This window comes from Notolepis coatsorum (genome assembly GCF_963971535.1).
Source record: "Notolepis coatsorum genome assembly, chromosome: 4".
Taxonomy (NCBI): Eukaryota; Metazoa; Chordata; class Actinopteri; order Aulopiformes; family Paralepididae; genus Notolepis; species Notolepis coatsorum.
The window spans coordinates 39569588-39581825 of record NC_140168.1 but is presented as its reverse complement, the minus strand read 5'-3'; the positions used below and the strand labels follow the sequence as shown (position 1 = coordinate 39581825).

The 12238-nt window shown below is 42.2% G+C and overlaps 1 protein-coding gene across 4 annotated transcripts in view; it reads left to right on the top strand.

Annotated features, from left to right (window-relative positions):
* ptp4a2b (protein tyrosine phosphatase 4A2b) overlaps positions 1-12238 on the top strand; it is a 98400-nt gene that overhangs the window by 56326 nt on the left and 29836 nt on the right. For 2 of the 4 annotated variants that reach the window (XM_084313224.1, XM_084313225.1), the window contains one exon: positions 7420-7645. The exons of the other annotated variants lie outside the window; for them this stretch is intronic. The gene's annotated coding sequence lies outside the window, so the exon portion shown is untranslated. The remainder of the gene's footprint in view (positions 1-7419; positions 7646-12238) is intronic. 4 annotated transcript variants of the gene reach the window in all.

Genomic DNA, 12238 nt, shown 5'->3' with positions numbered 1-12238 from the left:
GGCTCTCCCTCTCTCCCTCTCCCCTCTCTCTCTCTCTCTCTCTCTCTCTCCTCTCTCTCTCTCTCCTCTCTCTCTCTCTCTCTCTCTCTCTCTCTCTCTCTCTCTCTCTCTCTCTCTCTCTCTCTCTCTCTCTCTCTCTATCTCTCTCTATCTCTCTCTCTCTCTCTCTCTCTCTCTCTCTCTATCTCTCTATCTCTCTCTCTCTCTCTTTTCTTAGGCACCCAAGAGTTTTTATATAAATTGTCTTACATTATTTTATAATATAAGCTGCATATAAGGAATACAACCAAATCCTCTGTTATACCATAACATTTTATTATTTTGCATCGTGTTGAATCGCATCGTATCGCCCCGAATCGCATTATGTTGAATCAAATCGTATCGTATCTCAACAGGGGGTGAATCATATCGCATCGCCCGGTGCTTCAAATGTATCGTTAATGTATCGTATCGTTGGCACCGTATCGAGATGCACATCGCATCGGCCTCAGTGAGGAGATGCACATCCCTACTGCAGGGGTGTACAGTGCGACATATATATCGCACGTGCTACAGCAACAGCTGTCTGTGCGATGGATGGATTTACTTCAGTAGCACTGGTGCGATAGGGATTCGGTTCATATAGATACTCTTATTTTGAAAATCCTGTAGCGGGTCTCATTTCTGCCCACGCGCAGCTCCAGCTAGGCTCCGAAAGCTAGCAACGTTCAGGTGCATATGATACTCTTATTTTGAAAAAACTCTTGTGACAACTCGACGAGTCATATCCGCCCTATCCGTGCTTCTGCAAGGAGCAGCGCGTTGGTCGGTTGGTGCGCACTGCTGCGTTAACACAGCAGTGCGCCTACACGTCCCGAAATAAGTCTGGTGTTTTTTCTTTCTCGCAACGGGTCAAATGCATCTACATGCTTTGCACCGTCGCCATTCCTTTATGCGCACATCGCCCGAAATTAACGTTTATGTACCATTACAATCACTACAACGTTAGCAAGCTAACAAGCTAATCCTGATCAGAGGCGCAGAGCCAGCAGACACAGTGTGGAAAGGGAAATGGGGGGGGCACTCTCTCCCCTTCCCTGTGTGTGTGTGTGCGTGCGTGCGTTTGGAAAGACGATGAAGTCACTAGTCAGGACTCAGGACAGGAGTATAGTAAACTGAGGATGGACAGATAATGATGACATTCAAATATAAACAAGTTTCGAGAGGAGTGGAAGTTTGAAGACAGACTAGACTACAATATGATGCGGGGGTGGTGAGTTGAAACAGTGTGTGTGAATGAATGAATGAAAACTTTATTTAACAGATTGCAGAATGGGTACAGTACGGCTCAATACACACAATTGTTAAGGGGATGCAGACCAGAGAAAGACTTTGTCTTGTTTACATCAGGGTCCCCCATTGTGTGTGTGTGTGTGTGTCCCAACCGACCCCACTTCTATGTTTCAATAAATTATTTGCATTTAAAACTATTAACGCTGACTCATTCCTTCAGTCCACTCAAAATTATGCTAATATTCCTTATGTTGTTTATGATATTAATTGAAAATAGCATATGAGAGTATCATAGTAATAATAACACATGGCGATATACTAAATGACAGCCAAACATGGCACTGCAACTAAATAACACAAATACAATAGGCACATTTGTGACTGTTACAAATATAACACGTTTTATACTTGTGCTACAAGATTTTGGCCTGTGCTACAAAACTATCAACCTCTGTAGCACCAGTGCTATGTGCAAAAAAAGTTAAACATACAGCCCTGCCTACTGGCTAGTAGTAATGTTCATGTTGTGATTTTCGATGCAAAATAAATATTCAACATTCTCTTTTGAGACTCCGCCTCAGACTCTTATCCTTTGGCACTTGAAACTTGCTGTACTTTGCTTGCAGGTCTGCAGCCATTATTGCTGGATTATGAATAGCACCAACTTTAGCCACGGTACCGTTATCAAGCTAAGCTAGCTGACCTAGCTCGTCTTCCCCGCATTGACATTTGATACGTTAGTCAGCTAACGCTAGTCAGTAGTAGGGATGGGTACCTTTCACATTTGAATCGATACCGGTACCCAACGGTACCTTTTTTCGGTACTTTAGTCTCAAGAAATGTAATTTACGTAATTTACGAAAAGAAAAAAAAATCCAAACTTCAAATAACAACAATTTCGACAGTTTTCGGCTTGTCATTGCTCCGACTGCTTTGTTGTTGAATCAAGTCAAATCCTAGGTAAGCATATATTGTGCGTGTGAACGTTGACATGTAAAAAAAAAAAAAAAAAAGTATCTTTATTTTTTTTTATCCGTTTTCTCACTTGATTTGATACTCGGTAGTACCGACGTGTTTCGGTTCGGTACCTCAAAAGTACCGAATTCGGTACCCATCCCTAGTCAGTAGCTACTTGACTTAAATACGATTCACCGTGGGTGCATTATTGTTGATAGACTGACAGTGTCAGGTCCTGGAGAAAGGACAGGCGATCATCTGATTTGATGTAACGTTAAAGCGGATGTTGTTCCAACTAGCTAGCTTTTCAGCTAATGCTATCCTAACACCAGCAAGCAAAACACATCCCGTCCGAGCTCCCCGTCACACGCTCTGTCGCGGACAATGGAATTTAAGAAAGTGATCTGCTGTTAAAATGACAAACAGCATCACACTTTAAAACACGTTCATTTTATAATCCTCACTCTCCGCAGGAGATAAATGACGTCATGGGATCGGAGGCTAGAATTTACGTGTACTCGCCGATGCCGATACCAGCATTTTAGGCAGTATCGGCAGCATTTCCGATACTGGTATCGGTATCGGAACAACTCTACACGTAACCACAGCCAGTGCGACTATTTCACTCTCATTCGCCCCTAAAAATAGATAGAATTAGATATAGATAATAGATATGTGCAAACTGGACAAAGTTATTTAGGAGCACAGAGGCTTCGCGCAGTGGGCGTGTCAACGCGCAATTGTCATTTCATAATAGACACGGAACAGAGCGGACGTTCAATTCTAGAAGCAAACTAGTAGCTCTTCCGCCCTGCGTTTGAAGGCTGTGTGACAACTTCTCTCGCGAGTTGCGCAGTTTCTATGTGTAATGTAAACTCTGCGACGGATCCAATCGTCTAACAACATGCTTTGCATCCTCGCCATTCTGGAATGCCCACGTCGCGCTAAAACCTTATGTAATGTTAACTATTGATGTAGCCTCAGAAAGCTAACGTTAGCTGGCTCCACTCCTACTGTAGCAGCCTGTTGATGTACTAGCCTCAGAAAGCTAACGTTACCTGGCTCCACTCCTACTGTAGCAGCCTGTTGATGTACTAGCCTCAGAAAGCTAACGTTAGCTCCACTCTAGCAGCCCCCTCCCTCCCTCTCGCTTTGTCTCCCCCATCCCTCTCTCGCTCTCACTCCGTCTCCCCCATCCCTCTCTCTCTCTGCTAACAATCCTGATTAGATTCTTGAACCTATTTCATTAAAAAGGAAGATATTGATGACATTAGCTATAGTATAGCTCAGCAGCTGTAACGGAATCATTTTATTATTTTTGATTATTTACGTTTTAAGCCAACGACAAAAGAATCCAGCGGTAGACCGACAACAAACGCTGTCAATGTTTACTTGTGTAAGGACATGGTTCCTTTTCAAACTGTCGATAGAAAGGGCTTTAAAGACATGGTCAAAGCACTGGATCCAAGATACGCATTACCTGCCCGCAGACACTTGAGAAAAGGTTTTGCATTTTTCTATTGCAGTTTTGCACAATAAATGTTCTTAAAATACCTCTGTACCAGGGAACAAAATTAACTTTTGACTTACCAGCCATTTGGCTGGTAGATTTGAAAAACTACCAGCCAGGCAGATTTTTTTACCAGCCAAAAATTATAAATAGCTTTTTAGTATATCGCCTAGGGCTGTCCCCGACTAAGGATTTGGATGGTCGACTAGGATTGGCCAAAATTTGCCGTTATTTATAATTTTTTTATTTTTTTTTTATCATTCCATTTGGGCTGTGGGGGTGCTTAATATCTGAAGGAGTCGACTGAAGGCTTCTTGTCCTCTACAAAAGCATGCAATTGGTCCACTGATGGATACATCTTGATATTTGTCTAGTCTAGTGTGTTCATTAGATGGGTGAAATCCTCTTTCAGTGCCTGTTTTTGTAGGCAGTTAGCCTCTGGTATGCGTGCCATTAGCGTTAGCCACGCGTCTAGGCCTCTTTTCTTTTGGAAAGAATGATTTTTATTATTTTTTTAATATTTTTATTTTAATTATTATATTCGACTAAGAGGTTGGCCAGTCGACTACGGTCGACTAATCGACTAATCGATTAATAGGGGTCAGCCCTAATATCGCCATGTGTTATTATTACTATATAATACACTCATATGCTATTTTCAATTAATATCATAAACAACATAAGGAATATTAGCATAATTTTGAGTGGACTGAAGGAATGAGTCAGCGTTAATAGTTTTAAATGCAAATAATTTATTGAAAAATAGAAGTGGGGTCAGGACACACACACACACGGTTTCAACTCGCCACCCCCACATCATATTGTAGTCTAGTCTGTCTTCAAACTTCCACTCCTCTCGAAACGTTCTTTTTCGTCTGAGAAAGGCGCGGTGGGTTTTCTTTTTAACGGCAGGCTTACTCCTTCCATATGGTTCCACTTCCACATATTTGTAATTGTAACTAATTTAATAATAATAATAATATTTACATTTCTATATTTAATTACCGCATATATATATATTTTATATTTGAATATCAACATTATCTGTCCATCCTCAGTAATCCTCAGTTTACTATAATATACTCCTGACTTCATCGTCTTTCCAAACGCGCACACACACAGAGAAAGGGAGAGTGCCCCCCCCCCCATTTACCTTTCCTCAGTCCCCACTTTCTGCTGTTCTCTATGGCTCTGCCTCTGATCAGGATTAGCTTGTTAGTAGGGATGCTCGATATTGGCTTTTTTACCTATACCGATATAGTCCAACTCTTCATTTCCGATACCGATATCAATCGATACCGATATATGCAGGGTTCCCCCCCCCCCAAAAAACTAATTTCAGGTAATTAACATATCTTTTGTTGTGGAATTAACACAACATTATGCATACTTTTGACAATAAATAAAATCAGAATCTTTTCTTACTTGCTTGCCTGGGTAAATAAAGGTTATAGAAATGTTAAAAAAAGAAGAAAAAAAATCTTATCGATATGAACCAAACGTTGCTAGCTGCTAGATATTATAGCTGGAGCTGTGCTTGGGCGGAAATGAGACCCGCCACAGGATTTTCAAAATAAAGAGTATCGATATGAACTATTTTGTTACACGCCAGGTGGCGGGCAGACCTCATTGTTACTCGCCAAACTTAAAATCTGCCTGCCATTGGCGGTTGTCGGGTACTTATTTTGTTCCCTGCTCTGTACTATGTGAAATATGTTCTAGTAATACATGTAATACAAGAGTACAGTAATAGCTGCTATACCAGTGTTTTACCCCTTCAGAAGCATTTATATAGACATTTTAAGATAAGTTAATATACCGTGATATATACCGTTACCGCCTATGCTTCAAATTATACTGTGATATAAATTTTAGACCATACCGTCCAGCCCTACTATACACCAAGAGTGACTGTTAAGCCTTAAGGTCCCCCATATATGGGACTTTTCTTTATCATAAATCGATCAATAGAGACTGTATTAGATCCCCAATTATCATATCATGGGGTATCTTTGGAAAGCCACACTCATTGGCTACAACCCTGTGCAAAGATTTTCGAGATCGCCAAATGATTGACTGAGCTAGAGCCCCGGGAGTCGGGGGAGGTAATGTGTACTTTTGCGTACTTTGGGGCACGCCTAACATATCGGCATGTAACTCGAGAACCGCTGAACGGATTTTGTCACCTGAAAGGGCAATCGACAGGCAACATATAGGGCTTTAATTCTATCTATATATTTGTATTAGAAGAAATGCACACCCGAGCCACTAGAGGTCGGCAAAGAATCGTCCACATGTGGGCCCTTGGATGTTAAGAGCTCAATGTTTAAAAAAAAAATTGTAGCCAAGAGTAAAGACCATAACCCTATCAAAAACAGTAGTCAAAGTGTATATTTTCATTTTACCGATGTTTTATACGATTTATCGGAAATACCAACTTATCGGAAAATGCTAATTATCGTAAAAACCACAATGAAATGACTAAATCCAGATACAACCCTGCCATTGGAAAGAGGAGCATTTTCCCTATCCATAGATGTATGATTTGGCCATAATAAGGTCAAGGTCAAGTTCAAGGTCAAATATGAATTCATAATTAAAATCGATTATCATTAATTACTGTATCTACAAATCCTTCTGTTTAATCATCTTCCCGCGGTTCATTTGCTTATATTTTTTGTACACATGATCTCAATAAGGTGGTGAATGAGCTCAGTGAGCATTTTCTCCTACCCGTATCAATTTTTGATCAAAGATGCAAAAATCATAAATCATAATTTATATTCTCCTTTGTTTCATCACAATTTACTCAAGCCTAGTAACAGACACAATATTTCTGACACTGGAAATACATACCCCCAGGTCCCTAGATGTTCCTAGATGCATGCAAATTGCAGAAGTGGAGCAATCTTCCATTTACTTAGGCATGTACCTTTAGGCGAAATACGGCTTACAGGTTAACAAAAAACTGTTAAGTCTTCAATTTAAGTGGCTTCAACAACAGGCCATGGAGTTGCAGCATAACGTACACTCAACTAATGGATTATAAAAAAAAAAAAATTGCCATTTTTATGATCGATTTGTTAGAAAAATACTATTCCAATGTCTTTATATTGAATATGCCAGAGACGATGCAAGGAAGCACATTATGCATGCAATCATTTGTAAATGTATTTAGTTCGCTGGTCCCTGTACATCCTCTTTACTGATCTATAGGCTCTGTCCTCTCCTCCTGGCTGTCATCCGTACATTCTCTCCATATTTGCTCTGCCAACGGCCGGTGTTTTTCTGCCCTTGCCTTCTCCTTATCCAGTACCGATCGATGTTAGCCCAGACAGCTCAAGGGGAATATTTTCCCTGTCACCTTAGCTCACAGAGGGGATTCATGCCAATATCCAATTATGCATGTGTCTGTATGTGTGTGTGTGGTACTAGTTATAGTAACTAGCCTATATGTGCTAGATGTATATGCAGAAGTGTGTGTGTTATGTCACATTTTGTAAAAAAAAATATTATCAGTCCAATGGGCAAAACTGGCCAGATATATCCACAAACGTATATCAGCTGGTGATACTGTCGTCCATGTGGTTCTACTTGTCCCCCCAACCCAAGGACTCTAACCAGAACACGGCTGCCATCGCTCTCCTTTTCCCTCCACCCTCTCCCCTCCACCCATTCAGAGATAACAGGCACTCCCCTGCTCCCTGGCTTGACTCCCACGCAGCAAATTACCCCTCCAGCTGCTTCGAGGCAGCACAGTCCGGTCAAACCCAGCCCAGCGCCAGACAAAACAGCAGACGGAGACCCAGAGACACCCTTGTGCCACCAGACGGGGTTGGACACTGTACCTGACCCAAGAGGAGGAAGAGGATATAAATGGACTTTCCTTTCTTCAAGCCTAGCTTGGTAGCTATTTCCACTTCCAGACACGTAGGCCAGCTTGCATTGCGTTGTGCTTTTCTAATTTTGTATCCACCTTCTCACTTTTGTACCCACATAGTTGCCCAGCCTGCCAGATCAGTGTTTAGCTACATGCCATATTTGCCCCTATCTGCAGAATTCACTTAAATCTCCCTACATCATGCAATAAAAACAACAAACGCTGCCAAAAAAATTAGCTGCCTGCTGCTACCACTACTCTCCCTCTCTGGTTGTGTGCCAGCGGCTCAGCTGGATTTGTAGTCCAGATCTGTGGGATCTGAGACGGGGCTTAGGGGGCTGTGGTGGTTATATTAGCTATTCACAATCCCGCTAATCCCCCATGTTTCACACAGGTCAGAGATGTCGGTGGACAGGCGGTGAGAAGGGGGCGCGCCGGGAGGTCAGGGGTGCTCGGGATGGACCTCAGGTGGCCCATGTTGGGCGTCTCGGGTGCATTAATGAGAGCCGCCTCCGCCTCACCATTATGGAGTCCAGAGGCTGTTGAATCCTGTACATTGAGAGAGGCTTTCAATTAGCCTTCCATTGTAGCGGTGCACTCTCTCCACCCTCTCCCCTGCGCTTGAGCTGCGTTTGCGCTATGGCTCAGGCTGGCAGCTGTCCAGCCCATCGCCGACGGTGCCAGCTTTGTTAATGGAAACTGTCAAACGCACAGGCTTCGCTTCTCCCTCTAAACATGCTCGTAAAATTCAGCCGTGTTGCTTGAAAATCAATCATGCTATAATGGGGTCTATTTTTATTTCATTTTTCAATTTAAAGCCAGACGTGATTTGTCTTTCCATTTTGTGATGAATCACTGAGCTGTGGCACAAGTCATGTGTACATGCAAGCAGGCTGCTAGTTGTCCAGATGCTCTTGCTCTCTTTCTGAGCTCTATCACCTGTTTAGGTTATTTTGTCCTTTGTGTTCTGAGATAGTAGGGCTTATTATCACCCAGGACACTCATCCCTTCATGCTCTCACCCCATATCCTCTCTCCTCTCTCGTTCTCGCTCATTGTCTGTTTCTGCCTCTCTTTCTCTCTCTGCTCCTAGCCACTGTGTGATAGATTTCTGTGAGAGGCCAGCTGATTGTGGCTGGCCGTCCTATCAGCTGTCATGCCCCCCCTCTCCTCCTATCACAGTGCTTGGCCCGGGTAATGCATGACGCGGGAGCAGGGCACCAAGGGAACTCTCTCTGGGCCAGTGCCTCGGCCTCTGCCTTAACTCACTGACCTTTATCCCAGTTTAGTGTACACTCACACACACACACACACGTATACACGCGCATACTAGGCTGCAGTCATTTATCAGAAGTGCTGGGTTTTTGTGTGTGATGGTGTCATAGTGGGAAATGAACACCAGCCACGAGCCAAATTATGTTTTCTTCTGGTCTGTTGCTGGTGAGTTGATCTACTCTAGACGAGTGTCTAAACAATCAATTGGGCTGAACGAATACTGAATGTGTCTTGTTGTGTCCAGTGAATTTTTGTATCCATCAGCCACTATTGCTGGTGGTTACCTGTAGGGCTGACCTTCGAATATTTGTTTGGAATTCGAAGCTTAGGGGCCGAGATTCGATTTTTAATTCGAAGCTTCGAGATTACACATTTTATTTATTAATTTTTTGTAATTTTTTTATGTTGTGGCACTTGTACAGCACTTTGTTCAACTTTGTCAGTGCTGTAAAGTTTAAACCTTTTTAAATCTTAGACAAACAACACTTTGCTTTCATGAAATATTGTAAGCCGTCATTTGAGGCTTTATAAAAGCAGCACAATGAACACAAATCTGTCAGTGCCGAGTCCGACCTCATCTTAAATAACAAACGGCATTGCTTGTTGTAGTTAACAGAGAGAGGCAGAGTTGATTTAGCAAAAAAAAAAAAAATTTTTATAATCAATTTATTTTCATATTCGAATCCCATGCCCATCGAACGAAGCTTTGAAGCTTCAAAGTATTTAAGATAGCCCTTACCTGGGTAGTTACCTGCCCCTGGTTTGTGCATAGCTGCGAGACCACTTACATTTTTCCCTTGGCTATATATATTATAATTAGTTTGATCATTAGGGCCAGGTGAAAACGGAACCTGTGTGAACCTTTCATTCTGCATAACTGCACATTAACTGTTTGTGGGAACAGAGCAGTACTCAAAACAGGAAGTAATATTTGTGGCGCTGTAGGCAGCCCTTATCAGCCCTTTGTGTTGTGCAGCCATGTCACATCATGCTTTTGATCATCAACACTTCTTTAGTAGCACTGCAGAACCGTGCAAAGATAATTAATGTTTATGACTGAGCTCACGAGTAGGCTTGTCTGTTAATCTGTCCATTTTTAAGTTGGCATAGGCCATTTTAGTTGGTCAAAGCAAAACATATATACTTGTCACTCAGTTGTAAGCAAAAAGACTAGATATGCCTGTTACATACTGTAGCCTTGTGGTGTTTGGACTTATGTTATACAGTGCTTGTTGTATTTCCTGTGTGGCTAGATGTGGTATTTTACAAACAGATCTTGTCTGTATGTTTGTTCTGTCCTTAATCCATCTGCAACGTTGTGTAATTGCAGAACCAGCTTGCAAATTTCTGAGTGATTTGCATGAGTTCCCGACAGTGCTGAGGAAGCAGGCTGCAAGGCTGGCCTGGTATTTTCCACAATGCACCGGCGGCTAGGCTTGCCACGGCAGTCTGTGTTACCGGTGTTACTCAGTGTTTCAGGCATCCACCAAGTACATTACTTGCCCACTGGTGTATGGTTTTAATTTTTTTAACCCTTTCACTGCCGCACTACCAAAGGATTAACCCTTTCACTACCACACTACAAAAGGTTAACCCTTTACTATCACACTACAGACGGTTAACCAACTGTAGTGTGATAGTAAAGGGTTAACCTTCTGCAGTGTGGTAGTGAAAGGGTTAATATAAATAAACCCCATTTAGTAAATTTTTCAGTCGGTGCCCACATGCATCAAATAATAGAATAAAATAAAGTGTATGAAATAGGCAGACAACATTATAAACTGAAAGTGTCTGCAGAAAGCAGAGCTATTTATTACGTCTGTGCAGCAGAGTTGCAGCGCAGAGTAGCTTAAAGGCTGAGATATGCTTCAATGTTGGCTGTCGCCGATATTTTGCGAGTGGGAGCTAGACCGATATGCTTCCACATCAGTTCAATGTGTGAGTTGCACTTGTAGTACACTACTCAACCACTAGGTGGCTGTGCTGCATTGTACAAATGGCTATATTTTCAGACTTCCTCAGTCTTTCTTCGATTTGGTCCATGTTCATAATGTAGTTAATCACGATTGATAATGGACCAAGCTCCCCACAGGATAAATGGTAAATACGGAAGTACGTCAGAGGTACACGGCCCAGCCCAGGGCAGCGGCTAATCATAGCTCTGCGCTGTCCACGTCAGTTTGCGTCAATTTGATTAGCCATGAATTAAAAACAGACATAGACGGACAAACGGCAGATCAACCAAGCTGCATAAAGATCAAAGTAAGTGCTCTACCAATATTGAGCTTAATTTTGTAAAATGTCCAGCGTGTCCCTGGTAATGCCGGTGTTGAGTTTTTTAATCATGAGACATTTCACATCACCGCGGCAACCCTACCGGCTGCTCTGACGAGATGAGCTCACACGGAGCTGTGGCCTGGCTGGAGCTCAATGCACTGAAGGAGCCTCCTTAACCTTCTTACCTCACTTTCCCAGCACTGATGTATGGAGTGATATACGAGTGCGATCAGTAAGCCTTTTACAACTTGTATGCTTATAATTGCCTTTTCCACAAGTCTGTTCTCCCCCAGATTGGTACAGAGGAAGGAAGGCGGGCAAAGAAGATTCCACGTTGGGGTAGTTTTCAGATGCGGCCAACCATGTGACGAGAAGGCCACCACAAGCAGACAGACACACAGCTGAATAGCTTAGATCTATGCTGACTGCAGACAAAATTTACCTATCTCAATCCCGCCCTCTTTTCTTAATCCTCCAATTGCAACTGTTGCTTCCCTCAGACAAACAAAATGTGCGTCAATTATGCTTAGTCACCTACTGAGCTACCTTAGAGGAAGTTCAGCTCAAATGTTTAGTGATGTTAGGAGACACTTTATTTCACTTGCATTACATACAGCATTATCCAAGTGTATTATTTGCCGTTTTCTTTTATTAAATTCAGTACAAAAACAACACTGCAATCATTGGGGGTGGGAATCAACTAGGGCTGACCTTCGAATTTTTTTTTGGCAATCGAAGCTTCGGGGCCGAGCTTCGATTTTAATTCAATTAAAATTAAAAACAATTTAATTTGTTTTTAAATGTGCTCTATAAATAAAGTGGATTGGATTAATGAATTAAGTAGCCCCTTTCGTGACTGTGACGCAGCCAACACGGCTGTGTGATTTAATTCAAGGTGGATCGCTGTTGTCGTTTGAACAACTTCAGATTTCATGGGAACTACCAATCCCCCAAATCAAGAATGTTTAAGATGAATGAAGTAAGATTTTGATTATTTGAAATATGGCTTGTGTAGACTACTAAACTATGCACAGAATTATGTCAGTCTACAAGGTCCGGATTCTACAT